General features: G+C 39.0%; 1 protein-coding gene across 3 annotated transcripts in view; it reads left to right on the forward strand.

Annotated features, from left to right (window-relative positions):
- SH3KBP1 (SH3 domain containing kinase binding protein 1) overlaps positions 1 to 21,918 on the forward strand; it is a 231,831-nt gene that overhangs the window by 91,341 nt on the left and 118,572 nt on the right. Inside the window, exon 1 of one of the 3 annotated variants that reach the window (XM_064474558.1) lies at positions 5,455 to 5,648. The exons of the other annotated variants lie outside the window; for them this stretch is intronic. The gene's annotated coding sequence lies outside the window, so the exon portion shown is untranslated. Of the gene's footprint in view, positions 1 to 5,454; positions 5,649 to 21,918 lie in introns of those variants that run through there. 3 annotated transcript variants of the gene reach the window in all.

Raw genomic sequence — 21,918 nt, forward strand, 5'->3', positions numbered from 1 at the left:
TCTTCTGGGGTCAGTTTGAGCATGGTGCCAAAGTACCCTTGTTTAAGTGAGGACAGCTAAGCAAGTAGTTACTGTTGTGGTCAGTATTAAGAGTCTTCTAAGATGTATGTGGAAAATCTCCTTATGGGAAGTGTTGCAACACTTTACTGAAGAGGAATCCCTAAATGCCACGGGGACACAGGGATTATTTTCTTCAAGTGTTCTTTTGCTGTGATTTTTATTAAACCCTACCTCAATCTGTTTACTGATGACAAAATATGACCTGACCTGAAAGAGGGTACTTTTTTTTTCTTTTCCTCCTTGTTGGTAGGAATTGAGGAGGAGGGGGATGCATCTAAAGGTCTTTAGTCACTGTTCAGCAGTGAAAATAGTAGGCAGTATTATTTATTTGCTTGAGCAATGTAAGCTTGCTGCTTGGAACTTCAGAGCAGATCCAGTGATGTGGGAGTGAAGCATTCTGTGCTGGTGCATTGTTTCTATTACCAAGATGATGATAAGTGCTTTTGTACTGCTGTGGTGTTACACTGTGTAGTTTTACTACTTAACATGGTTGGCCTAATTTAAGTGGCAGCACTTTAGTAGGCATTTACATTTTGAGGAGAATAATCTTGGCCTCTTGGGCTTCTGGCTTGTAGAGTTTTTCCTTGAGGAATATTGACAAGTGTCCAACAGTGGTATTCAAGGAAATTAACTAAATTATTTGTAAGAAACATCTAAATAGCTAGGAGGAAAAGAATGGATTTCTGAACAAAAAAGATATTTAGGATCCAACTTTGTATCTTGTTTGTTCATGCTAATTATTTCTAAGCACTGTATTGAAATTAGGGATTCTTATAATAAAATCAGTGTGAATTGAAATGCCTCTTGTAAAGGCTTATTTCATCACGTAAGTGATGGACATTACTACTTTGGATTACAGATGTAATCTAGGAACAATTTAAAGTTGGTGTAATGCCACCGGTAGTAGCCTACCTGGGTTAATATTTCCATTACACAGTGAGGGTGGCAACTGATTCTGGTATTATTAGTAGTGGGTCACCGTCTGTGAATTGTTCAGGTGTTTGTTATGAAGACCAGGAGAAGATTGATTTTGTCTGCTTTTCACTGAGGACAGTAAAACCAGAACATTTCTCATCCTTTAATGTTTCTTGCTGACTGCAAATGCTAGTGACCTAACAGAAACAAATAGTAGAAATTACTGCTGTGGTGGACATAATTTAGGAAACTCTTTTATACTTGGCCTTGATGTATCTATGAGAGTTAATATTTGTACATATCTCCTTTCTTTACAGGGTTTAAGTATGGTCTAGAAGTTAGGGCTACACCTAAGAAATAATGGGGTTATTTTCTAGGTCTGCCACAGAGTTGCTGTGTAACTTTTGCTAAATCACTCAAACTCTGATGGCCAAATTACCACACTTTAATTTCCAAGGTCAGGTGTCTTAATATGTGTTAATTTTTTAGATAGGCAGAGGGGTTTTTTTTCTGATTTATTGCAGTGACAGATCCAAATTCATTAATAACTTCCAGGCATTTCAGGTGTGTCTGCTGCAGGCTGCCTGCTGGCAAAACCTGGATTTATACCTGTCTCAAAAAGATATTGAGATCTGTTATAGCATGGTACTGATGGCATTAATATCTAGGAAACTGAGCATTTTAATATAGCATTCCAGTGAGTTCATGCTTCACCTCTGGAAGGCTCATAAAAGGACCATTTGCTCAAGTGCAGAGATTGGGTTAGGGTAACATAAAGTCCCTGTGCTTCTCTGACAGTTGCCAGAGCTGCAGCAGCTCTAGGCTAGTTTTGAAGGGTGCTGCATTATCAGCCCCTGTCTAGGGAAAAAGGCCCTGGCATTGAATGACCTGTTTGAAGCTGTATGAATGTCAGCTGCGGTTGGCTTCCATATCCTTTGCCACAATGAACCCTGGGAGGGATCATTCCTTTGCTTCTTCCTACAGTTTATATGCCAAGAAAATCCTTTGCTTGCCAGGTGTGTGTCTTCCAGTATATATTTTCACTGCTCCAGAATTTTTGTTTGCATATAAGAACTATTGTTATAAAACTTCTGTAAAGCTGACTTAAAAAAAAAATATCATTTTTTTCCATTTAGAATTGGCATCGTTGCACCCTGGTAATAGCAGGTTGGGAAAGTCTTTTCTTCCCTGAGAACATTTTCAGATTGTTTGAAAAAAGCAAAACTATTGCTGTTGTCACTGTTATTTAATAATGTAATAAACTTACAGTCAGGTCTTGGAACAGGAAAACACTGAAAGATACCTTTTTCTTTTTTTTTTTTTTAAAATGCTTTTCCAACATGGTGAAATTCCATCTTTTGTAAGTTAACTTTCAAAATCTAAAAACAGATCTGAAGTTGTGCAAGTGTTTCAGATCTGTCATAAATTAAGTACAATCTTCATCCAGGTAGAGGGACATAATGGAAAGTTGCGTGCAATGAGCTTAACTGTGAAATGGCTAAGGCTTATTTTAGGATAGTTTTGTCCTGATTTTTGAGTATCCTATTTTTGAGTGTCCTATTCATTGCGCTATTTCACGTTTCTGGGAATAAGAGCCCAAATTGGGCCAAATTGCAAACCTGGAGTTGATAGGCTGTAGTTTGTAAGTAAACTAACAACAATTGTTAGACAAGTAAAAATATTTGAGGAAAAGATATATTTCCTGCCAGATGTACTTGTTTTATATAAACTGTAAATGCAGTCTGCACTGAGGTTATTCAAGCCAGCAAATCTGGAACAGCTCATCATGTGTTACATGTTCTTAATCAGAGCCAAACCCTGAAAGCAAAGAAATGTTTTTTTCTAGTTCTCTTGAGAATTTTTTATTTTACCTTCCACCCTACATTTAAATAATAAAGAGAATTCACATCCTATCCTAAAAGTGAGAGTTTTGTGAAAGTAAGTTTGATGATATAATAGCTTTATATTATGAATAAATAAGTCTGTTGTATGCAAAACAGATTTAAGTCTATTTTTGTAAATTAGAGAAATGGGAAAAGTATATTACAAGAAAAATGCTTCATCATGTTGTTCAATAGTTTTATGATTATTTGGATACAAAAAGACACCCCATTTATTAAAAAGACAAGCTGATGGAAGCTCAGCATATGAGTGTGTCGACTCTGGGTTTTGTATTAAGTAATGTGTATAATCTATGATTCTGGTCATATTTTTCAGCAGAAAGGCAAACCTCAAAATTTCCTTCATAAAATCTTTTATTGCTAAACCTAGTGCAAATGATTGCCTTTGTTGTGTGCCAGTCATGTGTTTGATGAGGTGTCTGACCTTCGGTATGCTCAGCTTTGGTTTTCCTTTCAAACACAGGAGGTTAGAAGGCATTAATCTGTCTGTTGGTTGGATTATCTTTCTGCTGTTTATATGTTCAGGGCCTCTCCACAGACAGCTTTGGTGTTCCCTTGCAAATACTGCCAACTTCAGAAAAATTATAGCAAGCATTAAAAAAAAACCTTTTTGTTTTTAAGATCAGCTAATTGGTGTATGATCCGTATACAGTTTACACAAATATCCACAAGAACATACTTCTCAGCCTATTAAGGTTAAAATATGCATATAACATATGACACAAACCCAAAATGAAACACAAAAAATTAATGGCACAGAAAACTCGAATCCAGCAAAATATTTATTCTTTGAGTTTAAATACCATATCTGCATATGCATAAGTAATGTCTCTGATAATACACATTTCCTTTAAAAGTACTGTTTCTTGCAAATAAATACTTGGATAATTTTTACCCTCAGGTAAGCTACTCTGTGCTGAAAGGCATTGCTTTCATTTCAGAGAGGCAGGAAAAGGTACTGGTCTGTGCTGGACATGTGGGTGGCAGCCAGAGAGAAACTTTGGGGGTGTTGGGTGGGGTGTGTGTGTTCTGTAGTGGTTTAACAATTTTTTTCTGGAGGGAAAGATCTCTACTTGGTAAAGTTCCCATTTGATTATTCAAAACAGTGCATTATTTTACACATGCTACCTGTGGAGGATATGTAGAAAAATGATGATTCTCGAGCATTTTTGTTTCATGATTCTTTTCCTCTGATGAAAAATAATTCTCAGTGGTGAAAGTGAGAAGACACTTAATGTGCATGGAATATAGCTAATTTCTGAGCTGATGAATAAGATGTGTTCAGATGTGGGTTGGTTGTCTAACATGTGAACATCCTTCCTCACATCATGGGGCCATGCTTTTGGATTCGATATCCTTTTATATAGATATATTTGTATAATAAAGGAAAATCATAATACAGTGCAATTTAAAATTATTACATTATCTGTCTGATGCTGTAAAATGAGTTTAGTTCTTTTGGGGTTTCTCTTGTAGTTGTAACTATACTGTGAAATCTGCCTAAAATAGACTTATTCTGTAGAACAGGAATCCAGAGACAGGTGTTACCATTGTTCTAAATTTGAGATTAGTCTGTTGGCCATTGACATGATTGAGGTGTGTTTTGTTTTTTTTTTCTCTGGAAGAAAGATCTCATTGCTGTCTTCTTGGCAACAATGGGATGGATGCTCACTCGTTCGTTTCAAGCAGATCTTGTTTACAAGTCCTATTTAAATAGTCAATAAGTCTACAATTCTTTCTGTGTTACGGTCATTTGCTGCCCTGGTTTTCAGTTAAGGTTTCATTATCTATCCAGATTCCAATAGTGTATTTCAGTGAGATAATTTATTTTCCTGTTGTTTACTGTGCAGTGCCCCATCTTCCTTTTATTCGAAGTGCCTACCCTTTCTTTTCAATTACTCCTTTCTGTACTCTGCAAAATGTACAAATGCTGAGCCCTGAGGTAGCTTCTGCAATTTTGCATAGTTGGATCCAGCCACTGGTGTGGAATCCTCATGAGTATCATGAGGCTCTGTGCAGGAGCAGTCTCTGTAGAAGCCAGTTGTAGAAATCCCTCTTGGTCTGAATTGTAATTCTAAGTTAACTCTGTTCTCTGGGCATTTTCTGTTTGCCTAGGTGATCGTCTTCTTGTGTGTCGTATGTTTAGCTGTAGGAATCCCATTTATGGACCATGCTGTAAAAACACTGAACAAAAATACACCCACTGCATCAAGGAGATAACTATATATACACCCCTGTGTGTGTATATATACGTCTGAAACAAGGTAACAGATAACTAAAAAAAAAAAAGAATAATACAAGGGAAGATGCATTATTTGGATGATTGCTAGCAGGCTAACTCTTTTCAGGTTTATTGCAGCCAGAGGACACTTGTTTTAATGAAGGATTTAAATATGGATCTGATTTGGAAAGCGTGAGGGCATTATGGAGAAAATTGTGACAACACTGGGTTTAAAATTTAACAGACACTGTTGGATAGTGACACCCAGGACAGAGAAGAGGCAGAAAGTGACCTTTTCATACAGAGTCTGAAGAGATGTGGGAGAGCGGTCACTGATTGGCATTCTGAGAAGCTTACAGATGAAAAAGAGGGAGGTAGTTATGGAGGCAGATGAGGACATGAGTTAGGTGTGTTGGTTGGTTTTTTAAACGTAGATCCAGAAGTATATTTGAATCAATGGGAAAGCAGAGATAAGTGAACTTTTAAGGAAAAGAGTGAGAGGGAACAGTTGAAGTGGTGGAATGGGGCTACAGGGACAGTTGAATGAACAAGTAAGTCGTTTTACAAGTAATTTATGCAAATGCATAAAAAATGCTGCACTAAAAGAAATAGTTGACAGAGTTTCATCTTCTCTTTCGTGAACATTTACAAAGTTTTGTTTAATCAGGTGAAAGATTTTTTTTCCTTTCTAAAAGCTTTGCAATACGTTTTACGTGTCTGAAGCATGAAATCAGATATATCTTCTAACAGTAGTTCTAGAATTTGCTAGTTCTCTTTTATGACAGTATATGATAATTGTCCAAAAGGTACTAGTCAAGAGCAAATGTGTTGTCAAACTCAGGTGCAAAATGTTTAACTATTAGCAGTTATATTGAAGCCTCCTTTAACAAAACCAAAACTAATAAAGTGATACTGAATGCTGGAGCCGTTCTTGTTAGAGTGACAGCAACAGCAAAAGTTTGAAGCTTACTCTTGTCCTGAAACTAAGTTTCCCTATCATGAAAGTGACTATTTTTTCACAGGCTTCTGCAGAGAAGTGTCTTCCTGCCGCCAGCAGTTCCCCCCTCTTCACTGCTGTAGGATAAGTCACTTGGCACCTAGCAAGGCCCAGCTGCTTTTGAGGTCTCTCCCTGACCTTCTGCCTCCTGACTAGCTGTCTGCGTCTGTCTCCTTTAACCTTTCATCTAGGTGGTGTGGGCTTTTCAAGAATAGCATGGCTAACTTGATTTGAAAATTAGCAGACCAACCTTTCTCCCCTGTACCCCCTCACAACTTTCTGTGATTATGGAATGTCAGAAGATGAGCAGGGTGGCTCACCTGAAACTAAGCCTTGGAGTGAGTCATTGGGGTCACTGTACATTTCCCAGTGCCTAGCTTGGGGAATCTACACCTCCTGTATGGCAGTGATAGGAGAGAGTCAGACTTCTTATTCTGTGGTAGAGACAATGAAATCGAAGGAGCGATGCAGGGATACTGTCATGAAATGTAAGACAGAACCCTACCTGGAATGAAAATTTGTGGTCAAGAGAGTATACTTTGACTGTACAAGCTAATATCTTTTCCATGAGCTCTGAAACTGCCAGTTTACTTTAAGCTGGGTCAAGAATCCTTGACTTGCCTTTCTTGGAGTTAGTCTTGATAAATTTGTAACTGCTAAGTTAAATATGTACAAATATGCTTTCAGACTGGTGGGCAGGTCCTTAGTTCAGTCCTGCTTTACCTTTGCTTGCTTGGATGGTAGCTGGGATGGTGCTGTGTTTCTTTCATGAGGACATGGAACTGGCATTAGTCTTCCCTGCTGGGCTGGAATCAGGGTTGTGCAGCTGTTGGCATCTTTCCCCCATCGTGTGTAGGTAGTGGTAAGAGCCAGCTGTGCTATGGTAAGCTGCAGCGCTGATCAGCACACTAAGGCAGTTGGAGGTTTCTGGCTCCTGTGACAACCATAAAAACCTTTGAATGATTTCTGGGGTTGTAGGTGAGGAGCAGTGCCTGTCAATAGCTCCCTTGGGTCTCCTTCTAATTGCAGTGATATGTGACATGAATTGAAGACCTAAATAATTTGTATAAATGATTGGTCTGAGAATTGGTTCTTAACCAGTAAGTACCCCCCTGTAAAGATGATTTTTGGATATATGTGGAAGTTTAAAGTAAACATATTCCTCTGTACTTTTTTCTACAATTGTATTTTTAAAACCAGCTCCATTCTTGTGCTCTCTGCATTGGGGTAGAGTGACTTGTGCTGCTGTTGAATCCCTTCAGTGCAGGAAACTTTTTCAGTTGTGCCTACTTGGACCAGAAGGAAACTATAGTCATTATTGAAGAGTTTCCTCTTCTCCTGGAATGTTATTTATAAGCCCAAGTTGGGATAAACCTCTGCAAACAGTGGCAAGAATGTACACAGCAAAAATAAACCGTTGCTGCTGGCAGGAAGGGTCGTCACTGCCTTGGTGGTTTAGGAGAGCTGAGCAGACAGTTCTGCTTAGACGTATGCTGTGGGGGGGACCCTCTGTGAACCAGCAGCCAGTCTGGGATTTGGTTAGGAGTATGTGTCTGTGTGTGTGGGGTTTAACTCTGAATGTGCTTTGCACAGGTATTTTTCACGTGTTCTCTTGCCCTACTCCCTTTCCATGTGCACGTATGGAACATCTGGAGTGCTTTAAGCAAAGCTTTGCTGTTGGATGCAAGTGACAAGAAACTATATGAAAATATTGCCCATAAGGCACATTGTTGTGCTGTTTTGTGATCTGTGATAATTTCTATGAAACGTTTTACTTCCAGGAACTGATACAGGCTTTAAAAACTTTCTTCTGATAAAGTGCCATGCCTGGAATGAACTTGTCACTGCGTTCATTTTAATTATTTTTCACATACAGCGTGAAATACTTCAATTCATCTGGTTAAAAGACCCTGAAGTTAAGGAAGTTTGCTTTGCTGTAACTAGGTTTGAAAAAAAGATAGAGGTATCAGACAGTGTTGATCATGCATGGTTTGGCTTATTCTGAGTAGGATGGCACTATTAGCTATGTAGGCTTTCAGTCTTCAGATTCCTGTATTATGTAGATGCAGTGACTAGAGTAACAAGATACTATGCCTGCAAAAAGTACATTTCTTGTTTCCAGTGGCATGAAGTTTCCTAAATGTATTAATTTAATAATTCGTGTGTGTTTTATCTTGTTTCAGAATTTCCTCCCTTAAAGTTTACTCCACCATTAATAAGGTGCTTACAGCATGGAAAGTTGTGCTGTTGTTAGCGCTGCGTTGTGGTGTACTGTTTACCATATTTTTTATGGTTATTTCACTGCTTTCTAATGTTATTTCACAATTAAGATGCACCAGTAGTTTGCAGTAGTTCCTATTCTGTATCTTTCTGCATTCCCTTTTCAATTATACATAGTTGTTCCTGTTTCTTGCTTGCTGTTAATTTGTAATATCATCCTCTTTAAAAATTCAAAGCATGTTGCTGATGATGGTTAGTCTCCAAGCTCATTGGTAGGGTGGTTGTGCTTGACAGGGGAGTGCAACGTGGAAGTGCTGACAAGTGGCTGATTGCTGGTTCTTGGCCCAAAACGCAAGATTGCAACAGAAAAGATTATTATCTGTCACACAACAAGAGCCATTATTTCCTAAGTTCAGCATCGACTTTATTTAGAAACTGAAGTGGAGGCTGGGCAGAGGTCATCATGGTGAGAAGTAGCTCCCTGCAGATGCCCAAATTAGCTGGGAATGAGAGTTGAAGTCAGAGGAGGTGTAGTGCCACTAGCACGGTCCTCTGCCTGGGCTGCATTGCCCCAGTGAAGCCCCCTCATGGTTTTAGCAGTTACTGTATCATCTGCTGTGGCTGCATCTTCATAAAGCTGCCACGCTACTCCACAGACTATTCCAGAGAGCACTGGCACCTGTAAGGACCCGTGGCAGTCCAGGATACATCTGCTTCCCCCAGCAATGCTTGGCTGCTCCAGAATCTGCTTTTGATACTGTTTTCTCTAGGGACCACATTTTGTCAGCTTCATACCCATACTATGCTCAGCCTGGCACTGTATTCATTGCTCAGATTTCTAGAGTGGTGTGCTGCAGTAGATGACAAGAATAATTCTGTGTTCAGTGATCAAACAGGATACAGTAGCATCCCAGCTGTTCAGTAGCTTGAATTTAAGCCATCATACACATTTAAGCAGCTCCTTTTTACACTAGGTCATGCATTTTATTGTTGGCTATAATCTCTGTGAATATTCCAGAGGTAAAATAACCAGTCAAAGTACTCTCACACAAACTTCAGTCAATAGCACCAGATAGTCCGTTCCTTTTAAATAACTTTAAATGCTGTATTTTTGTATTTCAGTTATTAATTTAGCACCACATGTACCTTATGTAGACTTCTGTTAGACTCCTGCCAGATTCCAAATGTCCTTGATCTATATAGTCTGGTATCTAGCTCTGCAAAAGCTGCAAGATGCAATGTCAGCCATTATTGCTTCATTTTGCAACTACAATCATAAGACTTAGTATTTTTTTAGGCCTAGGAATTCTCTGTTAGACTACTGACTCAGCATAGTGTTATCCTAATTTACATGGGTCATGGTTACTTCTGGGAATTCATAAGAGGTCAGGAAGTGTCCAGGAAATTATTTAAACAAAAAAAAAGCTCCAGTGACCTAAGGAAAACCAAAAGATTCGCTTACATGCCTGTCAGCTATTGAGCAAATAGAGTAGTGGAAACTAAAAGTAATAAACATTGAAAGGTTAGCCTGAGGCTATAGTTTCAGAAACATGTGAAGCTAGCACCAACACCAAAAAAAAAAAAAAGCCATCTTTCCTGTTTTTCTTCTTCCCATGTTCTGGTACAGACGTTTGGCTGCATGGTGGGCCAGACAAGGGGAATGGTCCACGCTAACATTAAACTAGCAAGAAAAATGCAGAGTTTAATAGAGGGTCAGTTCACTGTCTACCTCTGTACGCTGCTGCAGGCCACTTGGTGTGACAGGATGGCGAGGAATTTTGCAGGAGCTGGGAGAAGCAGAGGGAGCAGCAGTGCTGCCTTTTATTTGGTTGCAGGCGAAAATCATTCTAAAAGTGCTATAAGAGAGTGGTGGTTTGTCAAACTTTTTCAAAGATGGTTCACGGTCATTTGATTAAATCATCTGCTAAAGAAAACAGACATGCTGTGTTGTCACTTTGAATGGGCAATGTTGCTGTTCACTTCTCTCTCGTGTCAGGGAAGTATATGGCTTGGTCAGTGTCCCATTGCAGTTGTATACAGAACCCTTCTCGCCTCCCCACTCTTCATCCTGTAACCACATTTGGAGATAGATTTCATTGCAGATGCAGCTGACTTGAACCAGAGGCCTATTTATTCACAGCTTTTAACTTTGAGGAAGTAACTTCTTATTCATGTAGCAAGTGTAATGGAAAAGTCAGGAGGAACTTGACAGCTATTTTTAGGAAAAGATAGTGTTTATCCCTGCAAAACTAAAAAAGATGTTGAGGCATTACAAACTTTAAACCTAGACAGATTTTTTTTAAATAATTTTAATGTGAAGGAGTTTCTTTTGATGTATACCTCAGTTACCCTGTCAGCTTGAGTAGTCCTCCACTTACAATTTTATTTCTATTCAAATTGATAATCTCCTCTGCGTTGTATGAAAAATTCTCTCAAAATTTGGAAACTGATAGTGGCAGAAAAATAGTAAACATGGCAAAGTGCTTTCAAATACATAAAGTACATTTTGAGCATTTTTTATTACTTTTATTTTCACAAGTAAAAGTAATATTGCAAAAATGCATCAGCATAACAGCTGACACAGTTTTGTAATAGACTGTATGATTCAGAAGGAGATAGTGAGCAGACAAGTAGTGATGGGTGTACAGATGCCATCAAAAAAGCGACCAAGATGGCAAGGTATGAAACCAGCCTGTTTGCCTTGCCTGACATCAGAAGCATGGAAAACTCTTGTTTAAGGAAAACAGAACAAAAAAAGAGAGGGACAGTAAACTAGAAGAAATTACTGTGTTTGACACGGAGAGTTCTAGCATGTTGATTGACATGACATTAAGGAGACTTAGGCAGCATCCTGGTGAAAGTTTGTGGTGGTGGCACAGTGCTAAGACATGGGGATGGTAGTAGTTTGTGTGAATGCTGCAGTGGGGAAAAAAGGCAAGTATTAAGGAGAGGTTTGGTGGCAGGTTCAATAGAGGATCTTGGGTGCAGTTGCATCCTTTGATAGAGTTAGGAGAGGCGTGCAACTGGATTCCAGGAATTAATTTGGAGGAAGTTTCATCCTTGCACAGGTCAGAACTGACATGAAGTCATCACTGCGCAGAGCCCATTGTCAGAAGTGGAAATGCTTGTGACCCTGCAGGCAGAGCACTGCTCAAGGGTGTCTGTCTAGAGAGGTCAGTGCTGTCCTATTAGAGCAGCATCTCTAGCATAGGTGGCTCAGGTAACTCATGTCATGTCGTCCACTGGTCCCAGTAATGCACTGCATCCTTAAACTTGTAGAATTAAACAGAAAAGCTATTGGAGGCTTATACATATTTCTTTTAGCACCACATAGCTCCCATGCTGGACAGCACCGGAGCAATTTACTCTTCAGTGGCCTGTCCTGAAAAATTTCTTTGGGTGATCATGGCTATCAGTCCTTTATTTCTCACTTGCATCCCACGCTAGTCATTTAAAACAAAGGGTATATGTATGTAGTCCAAAGATTAAAACAATGAGAAATCTGAATATATATAAAGTAACTAAGAAGTAAATACAGCCCTGCAAATCGGGGCAGGTGGCATGAGCAGAAGTAAACAATTAGTTAATGTGTGTTCAAAATTAGAAGATATCAATGGTGCCTTTTATATAAACTGTTCCTGTATCATTTGAAATCAGCAGAGAAGCAGTCAGGAGGAGAGAGGGCAGATGATAAATGATTCATTTGCTTGCCTCCTCCTCGAGATTCTTTTCTATGACAGCTTGAGATAACATGTCTTAAAGATTAGGAATTCACAGGAAAACAATGCAAGATGGGCTGCAATGGGCAGCCAAGACAGTATTCTGATAGTCTAAATATTTTGTTTCTTATATTTTATCACCCGTTGGATCTCAAAATCTAGAAAAGCTCTTATGTCAATGAATTACTTTGCCCACAAACATTTTGGTTCAGTGAGGCTTTCAATGAGGAGAAGAGGTTCTTTATTTGCTATTATCTTTTGTTGGTTGTGACTCAGCCTTTGGTTGCAGGCAAGTCAGCTGGGCATGGGGAAACGTGAAGACTGATTGTTGTGCTGTACATCAAATATAGTGCTTTTTGCAGAACTTTGTTGGTCAGAACAAATTTTAAAGGACACTTGTCGTCTTTAACTGTGTGAAATCTTTCAAAGTTAATTTAGAACATCCTGTATATTTTAGCTTCAGTAGGGGGCCATTTCTTTGCAGTCAGTATTCACTAGGTGAGGTTCTTGCCTCAATATGCTAATCTCTTCAGGGAGCTCCCACCACCCAGGTCTGTACTGAAGATGCCAAAGAATACTTTAACCTGAGACTTGTTACAATAAAACTTTTGCAATCCAAACCAAACATGACAGTGTATTCTTTCTGGGTTTCTACATTGAGAACACACTGCATTTAAGATATTGGAAATTGAATAAGATGTGAAGTAATTATTCTGACTCAGAAAAGGGGGTATTTATATACTCCCACTTTAAGAAAAAGGCTAGATACATTGCTGAATATCATTCATGTGGATCTCTGTGCTAACTGAAGTGAAAACGGAAGGACTGACAGTTCTGCAACAGCTGCCAATACTATGTACTGTAAAAGAAGGGGCCGTGGACCATGTTTGCATAGTCACTCTGGGTTTGACTGCAAGCAAACATATCTCCATGAAGTCCTATATTCTGTGCTGGAGAGGTGGTCTTCAGTTAGATAGGCTCTGTGGCTCTGTCTTCCTCTATTTCCACATACAAATTTGGCTTTGTTCACTAAGCTGTTTGGAGGTCAGAACTCTTTTACATGCATACATATCCACTGCAAATTGATTTGCAAGAGCATGTTTAGTCTCACAGAGAAGGCCAAATGGTCATCAGATTTCTTGTCATCCCAGCTTCAGGTTATACTTGATCTGTTGAAAAAGGAGATGAAACAGTGCTGTGTTTGCTTTTGCCTGTTGCTACTGAGTCACCATCCTACCGTACCACACTCTTTTCTAAGTATAAATACTCAATACTCTCTTTGTCTTTACAAAAGCTCATTTAAATTGGAGTTTCAATGCAGGCTCCAGCTCTCTTAGTGGGTTTTAAGATATTGAGCATCTGAGAACGCTGCAAAATAATAAAACAAGTCATCTAAGAGCAGATAAAGAAATGTAATTTACTAAAAAAAAAAAAAAAAAAGACTGACTTAAGAAATAAGTTACTTACAGAGATACTTCTGTAAATAAAAAAAGTATGAATTACCTCGGAGGCAGATAGGTTATCAGATGTTTTGCATGCTTCAGCATCTATCTTCAAAGGCAAAGGGTAGTGAATTACGCAAAGCTTTACCTATGTTTATATCAATCTTTCCTTGCAGCACAAAGATATAAAGTATCTTTTGTGTGCTGCTTGATTTAAAATTTTGTCTGAGATATGAAGTCCTAGATTTGCTTTTGTTATTTTTTCATCTTAGGTATTGATAGAGATTTCTTCCACGCTTAAATAAAGCTTTCTATATTACCGATTTTCCTTACCTCTGGTTTTCAATAACACAAGGAGCACACAGTTTATAAGAACAGCCAGGGTTCATATTAGTTCCAAGGTGCTGCTTTTTGTGAAGGTATTTAGACTGATATTAGTAGATGATTTAATATTTACAGATGACTGTATCAGGATATAGTGTATCTCATAGTAGCTCTATAAGCAAACATGCTGCTGCTGTTCATCACAAACAAAATAATCTTAGCCCTGAGGATAAATATGAGCATTATCCTGGAAGTGGCAACTTGTCTGTGGCTGCAGCTGTGCTGTGGGGATGTGTGTGAACACAAGGCATGACTGAGAGGCAGCTGGGGGAAGTAGGTTGAAATTCTTCAGTCGTGCAAGGGCTGCCTATGGAAGCTGCATACTCCTGTTACCCTTCTACAAGCAGAATCAAAGATTAACCAGAAAAAGCTGCTCATAAAGCAAGATTTTAGTGGATATTTGTACCTGAAGTAGTCAGGTACATCACGTAATACAAGGGCTTTCAAAAGTGTTGAACCGTTAGTACTGAGGTAGTCATGGACAGCTCTCTTCCCTATAAGCGTGTCTTGTTTCAATTTCTTTTGTGGTCATGTGCTTTCCTGTGTCCCTTTCTGCTCTATGTCAAGAAGCTCCCTTGGTTAAGACCAACTTCCAGTATTGTATAGCTTCAACAATTGAGGAAGTGTGCAATAGCACTGGAGTATGTACTTGGGCCTTTCTAAAGAAATGCAAATACCATATTGAGACATAACAATGCTTCTGGTGACTTGATGAAGCAATGAAAATATTTGACTATTGTATTTTGTGCAATATATATGAAAGTAAAGGCAAAGTTATGAATGATCAGTGGGCTGAGATGGCAGCAAGGTTTTCAGGGGCTTGCATGTGCTTAGTACTTAAATGAGAAGCATTTTTATGCAGGTTCTTCCAAACTGATGGAAGAGAACTGCAGACCAATTATGCTATCTGTGACCATATACACAGCTGGAATATAAGGTTAAACCTATGACTGTGTTATCCCACTGCCTTAATCTGTATATTGAATAATATTAAGGGATATAGAACAGGAAATATGTTGCTGGAAAATTACTTAGTGATTGTAAATCTTGTGGATAACGAAGTGCCAGGAGTATATTACAAAAAGTTGTGTGTATTTATTTTTTTCATACTTGTAATAGTGGGTGCCCTTAGTTATGGAAAAGAAGCTACAGAAGACTATTTTATTGTATTGACATCTTTAAGGAGCATGATTGATACATTAATCACACAGACTTCAGTCCCATAATATTTCCTCCTTCCTAAACATAGAGTGTATCTGCAAAATACATCCAAGTGTCCTTGTTTTTTTAAATGGCTTTATTTCATGATTGTAAAGATAAAAATTCATCCCTGCAGGATTTCAGTGGGCTTTTTTTTTTTTTTTGATCATGCACGGAAACAGAATAATAAGGAGCAGTGAGGAAAAAGCTGGGAAAGTAGGGTATTGTATAGCTGTTAGCAACAGTGTTTGGGCTGAGCACATAGGGACCAATTGTTGTATCACTTTGTACTGGTATCTTTTCCTGATTTGGTAAGGTGCTCCATGTTTTTGGTTTTCCATTTATGCTGGACCAGCTCCTGTTCCCTGCTCTGCTGACTGAATCTGCCTTAACTTTGAGTGACTTTCCCTTTTTGCTTCTTGGAAGGCAAGTATTTGGAGACTCTTTTTGTCTCTTCCTTAATGTTGAGCAATTCCACTTTTTTTCCTGTCTTCCTTTTAATGCAGCTCAGGATTATAACATATTCCATCATGTAGTTTGTTGTTGTCTGCCTTGGATACTTATTTGCAATAACAACCAGTGGCGTGTTAAAAAAATTTAACTGTGGAAGAGATTTTACGAAGTGCTTGAAAGATATAGAGGCAGGGGTCTTTTAGAGTGAACTTAACCTTTAAAGTGTCTAAGTATACTTGCAAATCTTTCCCATGTTATTGCCGTTTAATTATGTTGGTTGTTATGGTCAAATTAGGCCTTTGGGGTAGTCAAATGGGAATCTCAGTACTGGAACCAGAGGTTTGTCGTTCGTGATAAATGCAGCAAGGGAGATCAAGTAGTGACTAACAAGCTATTGGAGGAGATGGTAACTAGTATTTAAGTGCTCTGGGAGTTCTGTATATGAAAATACATTTGTCTTTTGCCAGCAAGCCTTTTGATCATAACTATTCAGGCAACAATTCTGCCCAGTTCTACGTATTCTTCAGCAGTGAAATGACATGCAAATGCATGTGAAAGTTGAATGAAATGAAACGAAGGCATAGTCGTAAGGGAGGAAAATGCTGCCTACATGCCAGCATCCAGAACATAAGTCAATGGACATAGTATAATTTAAAAGTTCTGCCTGTAGTGCCTAGTAAGTTTTTTGTAATAAAACTCATGCTTTAAAAGAAGTATGTCTGGCTCTGTCTGTCTGGACTGTCTACTGAAGTACAGATGTCTGAGATTGCCTGAGAGGTACAAGGTGCAATCAGATATGCTAAGGAGCTGCTTTTTTGAGTTTCTGTATAGCTTGCTTCCAGTTTTATTGGCAATGCGCTATTGGGGAGCAGTGTAGGAATGATTCAATGATAGTTAATTTTATTCAGTGCAGTCTTACCTGTAGAGTTTTACGGACCTTTAGGAATGCGTTTTGGCAAAATGCTCTTAAACCAGACAAACCAGTGTTGACAGATGGACTTGTGCTAGAGTAGGCAATACTTTGAGAGACAGAGATGTGGTAGGACTTCTCTAATTTGCTTCTCACCTTCTGCCTGGGATCCAGCTACAGACCTGTTCAGGAACTCTTGTCAGAGTAGCTAAAAGCTAGTGAAGTTGTAGATGTGCAACTAAGCAGCTAAATTGTCCTGAACAACTTTTTCTGGTAACGGGTGATGTACCAAAGATAAGCTTTGAAATTCATGGTGGGGAAGTTAAGGTGAGCATGCCTGGAAGTAAGAAAGAAAATCTTAAGGGAGTTTGACATTAAATAACTGTGATGCAGCATAGTATCAACAATGTAATGTTCAATCCCTAAACTAACTTCAGGAAGTGGAATCTTGTTCTGTGGTTTGCCACACCAAGTGCCATGCTTCTTTCTCCAGGACTAAAGAAAATGTGTTGCTCGCCATGGGCAATTTGATTTCTTACTGTTGATATGTGTTGTTGGTTTAGCAGTAATGATTGCAGTCAACCAAATCCCTTACACTCAGGGCTATACGCCTCTGGATATGCTTAGTAGCAGAGGATTTTGAGGTATAAAGCCTGCTTTCCATGAGAACTAAAGGTACAAGGAGTAACGAGGGAATTGAACATTATGCCTTTTGGCTCTTTTGATTAAACACCCTTTTGATAAATTACAGCTTTTTAAATGTGTTAGAAGCTTGTGAAAAAAAGTAAAAGCAAGAAGACCAAAGGAACATGATCTGTGTGTGGCATCTTTTGAAAATGGCACTATATTAAAGAACTAAATTGCTGGCAGCTTTCTTACCATTAGCCATCACTCTTAATAGGTTGTCAGTTTAATTTAGTAAAAATGAATGCTTATAAATACCACATAAGCTTGTTTAACAGATGAGAACAACTAAGAAAATATGGGAAAACTTCTGTGGCGTTCAGAGTTTCTCACCACCAAAAGCTAAATGCTGCAGAGCTGGCTAGGTGTAGCTATTGCAGGACGCTTGTCTCCCCTTGTTCGACATCGCCTGGGGTGACTTGTTCTGCCCCTGTACCATATATGTAGGCTGGTGACGTGCCAAAACAGATAGCGTTTTGGTTTGTTTCTTTTTTCCCATTTGTTGCTCAATTTTGGAGGTGGGTGATACACATCTGACCTGCCTGATACAGAAATACTTGTCCTGTGCTTGTGGAATGAACTACCCTGTGTGGATACTGCGGCACTGTTCATTTCTGAGGACGTTATGGAACAGTGAATGTTAATTTTCACTTTCAGTGCTGGGATACTTTTTGGGAAACCTACCTGCTCTTCAGCTGTCACAGAGCTAATGGTGCCTGAGGCTTCAGAGGGCGAGCAGCAGCAAGAATAATTGATTTATTTCAATTTATGATATTTATTTATTGCTCTTCTGAATATGTATTCCTGGGCACTTGTGCAATCCTCAAATAACAAAGTATAGTGTAACATGCCCTCTAAAATGGCAGGGTCTTTTGGATTATAGCATTTTCATGGTGGCAGCTGAGAAATAATAACAAATCTTGACATGAGGAGTGCAATTGAGGGCTGCTCCTGGTGTGTTTTCGTTTTAGCAGAGCTGAAGGACAGGTAGTTGTATAACCTTGCATGCTGAGCTGGTGCATGTCAGCAGCCCAGTGAGCAGCCCTGCCTCAGCTCTGTTCTCTGCAAGGTTTTGAAAATGTCATGGCTTAATTGCCATGGGAGATGCATGCCTGAGTGTTTCCGTCCAAGTGACTACTTGTCTTGGTGTAAGTGTTGCAGAATCAGACCCATTACACCAGACCGGGTGAGTCATTTTCCCAGTTTATCAGGGTATCTCCTAGCATCACGTTAGCTTCCTAGAATGTAAGATTTGTTTGGGCTTGTGTTCCAAGGCAAATTAAATGTAGTTTCCTAGATTTTAGGAACACTGCTGAACAGGAAAGTGAAGTGTCTGCTCTGTATGTGGATGTATTAATATTTTTTGTTTAACTTTGTTGCCTTTAATGGCTTCAAAATTATTATTTAAATTGTATATATATTGTAGAGTGTTGTGGTTTAGCCTCAGTTGGCAACTAAACACCACGCATCTGCTTGCTCACTCCCCCCACCCCTGTGGGACAGGGGAGAGAATCGGAAGTGCAAAAGCAAGAAAACTCATGGGTTGAGATAAGAACAGTTTAAGAATTAAAATAAAATAGTAATGATAATAACGATCATGATAATAATAATGATAATATAATAAAACAGAAAGTAACGAGAGAGAAATTAAGTAAAAAAAAAAAAAAAAAAAAAAAAAAGGAAAAAAAACCATAAGCAATGCAACTGTTTACCACCCACCGACTGATGCTGCCATTCCCTGAGCTGCGATTGCTGCCTTCCGCCAGCCAGCTTCCCCCAGTTAACATACTGGGCATGACATCATATGATACGGAATATCCCTTTGGCCAGTTTGGATCTGGTTTCTTAGCTGTGCCCTGTCCCCTCCCGGCTTCTTGTGCACCCGGCAGAGCATGGGAAGCTGGAAAAGTCCTTGACTAGTACAAGCACTACCCAGCAACAACTAAAATATCAGTGTGTTTTCATACTAAGTCCAAAGCACAGCACTATGCCAGCTGCAGTGAAGAAAATTAACTCTATCCCAGCCAAAACCATGACACAGAGGAAAGCAAGATTCTAGGTTAAAAATCTGACTGATGTTCTAAGGGCCCAGCACAAAAGAGAATTTTATTTTTTTAAGTGTTGTTGATTTGTTGCATGTGTGGATTGTGTAATGGCTGTCATGAGTGCAGCAACTAGAAAATTGGTTGCTGTATTTTTTGCATCTTTTCAACATTTCTTGAGGCATTTGTTTAATGTATATTGTTACCTGTTGGAGTGAAAATAAAATCTTGACTGTTTTTTTTTTTTTTGCCCTGATATGAGAGGCTTGCTTGAAACTGATGTGGTCACAGTAAGACCTGTAATGTAATGTCATTACAGAGGTTAAGAACCTGTCAAAAAGCACTGATATTGTGGCAGCTAAAAATGAAGTAGCATAGTTGTTGGCATTCTTTAAATAAAACGCATACTTTTTAAAGCTGTTCTGGAAATTTTTGTTTGGTTAAGTTGGACAGATGTCAGCTTCAAGTCAGCAAGCTGGTAGTATGAAGTTAATATTTTTGGAGATTACTGTGTAGGAATCCATGTGGTTTGATCTAAAAGCCTTTATTTATAGAGAGGATAACACAAAGTAAACTGAATGTGCACAGTGGTTCCACAAATTAGAGCTATTTGCTTTCATGTACTGTATGTTGTGAAGTGCTACTGTGCGTAGGCAATTTACGCAGTGTGAATTATGTGAGGGAAGATAAGAGAAGTGGGAAAGATGCAACAACAATGCATGTCTAGTTTTGGTTTATTCAAATGCTTCGTCTAGAGATCAATACAAAAAAGTAGCAAAGAGCAAAGTTGTTGCCCACTCTCTCAAAACCTGGCTAAGATGATAATATTTTGGGATTATCCCACGACAACATGGGATGTAGGCAATGAGAATAGAAAGAGAAAAGGTCTTTTATGGGCCATTTGCAAATCTTGTTGTGTTTCTGGTTTTGCATTTTTAAACTTAATCTGCCATCCAACAACGAATATTTCAAGTTTGTGTATCTCTTCTTGTTCTTTAGAAAAGCTAATTTATTGCTACATGTATCTATTGCCTGCATCATTTCTTAAAGCTCCTTATGCTGTCATTTGTATCAATTGTGTGCTAGCCAGAGTAACAAATTCTTTTCATAATGTATCCTTGCAAGTCATCTTTGGAGTATGAGGAAAGAAACCAAATATACAGGCAAGTGCAAGATCTTGTGCTGGGTAATAGGCCCCCTCATGTCAACGGATGCTAATTGCATAATGGATGGTGGGAACCCCAGTGCCAGGCAGCGGGACCTAGTGCATGTGGCAGTGAACTCAGTCCCAAAGTTACGGATGACCAGAGCCAGCCACCCTGTTGAAATACGCCTTGGCTTACCCAGCATTACAATGAGGACAGAAGCATTTGCTGCTCCTTGGAATGTACTGCTTGTGAAAGGCACTAGGTGGGAGCAACAAATGCTTATTGTTGAGAATAGGCAGGAGAATGGGTCATTTGGCAAAGTGGTGTGAAGGCACCAACTTGCTGCTGAAGAGTATTTTTGCTTCTCTGGAAGCAGGTGAGAAGCTGAGTGAGCTTGTCCAGTCTTTACCAGGACTGTGTAACTGCTTTTAAAGTGCAGTTTTAAAAGTCTGTTTGAAACCCTGTCACCAAGTTCCAATTTTCTTCTTGTGATGAAGTGATTCACCTGTAATGCTAATCTAAAACAGTCATTTACACTGTGAAGTCTAAAAGATACAGGTACTAGAACTAGTAGCTTTGATGAACATACACATTTTCAGTTCTGCATGAGGTTGAGTTAATATGTCATTTAATACTGTGTTTTACATTTTCCCCTTAGAAGATTGAGTATAAAACATGCAGCCTGTATGGCAAAGCTAAGTGTTCCTATTGGAGTTTGGGCTTGTTTTGTCTAATTAGCTGGTGATGATTTGGCTGCATTTTTGATGTTGCACTTGCAGAAGTTTCTACTCCTTTTACATGCATTTTAAAACTTTCAGACTCAGAAAGAAAAAAATTTTGGTGCTGTATGGTTAAACTGCACAAGTGCCTTTTGAGTTTGTTTACAGTTACTTTTCTGGTGTTTCCTTCTGCTTTGGGTTAGGCTTAAAAAATTATCTCAGCTTCACTAGGATTTCAGTTGTCTGTAAAATGCACAAGTCTCACTCCTGCTGTGGCATCCAGAAGTGCTCCACTCTCAGTTCATTAATGGTTTTCTCCTAAAAGCATATGACCACTGGTACTATGTTGTTGCTGTAAGTTGCTTCCAGTAATTACTGCAAAAGACTCATACACGATAAAAGGCCTGAATGTTGCTCCAGGTTTTTAACAAATGAATTAATTAATTGAACAATATGAGGTTTGCTGTTATTCTGACAGTGTCTATGTGTTAAAATGTGATGGTGTAACAAAAACCAGGCTTTCAAGTTCCTCACAGACAAATCGTGGTCATAAAATTCAGAGCAGCAGCCAGATGGCTGAAACCTGGAAGTGTTGCTGTGGAGTCTAGCAAGAGAAAAACTACTCAGTAACAATAGAACATTAACACACTCGGAGTAATATATTACTAGCGGTGGTGGCATATTGCATTGTGGCTTAATTGTGCTTAATGGGGTCCCACAATCTGCATGATTCAGCTGCACACGTCAAAGCAGGCCACGTCCCAGTTCATCTGCTTGTAGAAAAACGCAGCAGCTTTACATAACCCGTTTGGTAGAGTACTGGAAGCATCTCAGATATTCTCCCTCCTTTCATCCCTCCTTGCAGTCTATCTCTCTCTTCTCCGGTATAATAATGTCACAAAT

This window comes from Phalacrocorax carbo, chromosome 1, assembly GCF_963921805.1.
Source record: "Phalacrocorax carbo chromosome 1, bPhaCar2.1, whole genome shotgun sequence".
In the NCBI taxonomy this organism is placed as follows: Eukaryota; Metazoa; Chordata; class Aves; order Suliformes; family Phalacrocoracidae; genus Phalacrocorax; species Phalacrocorax carbo.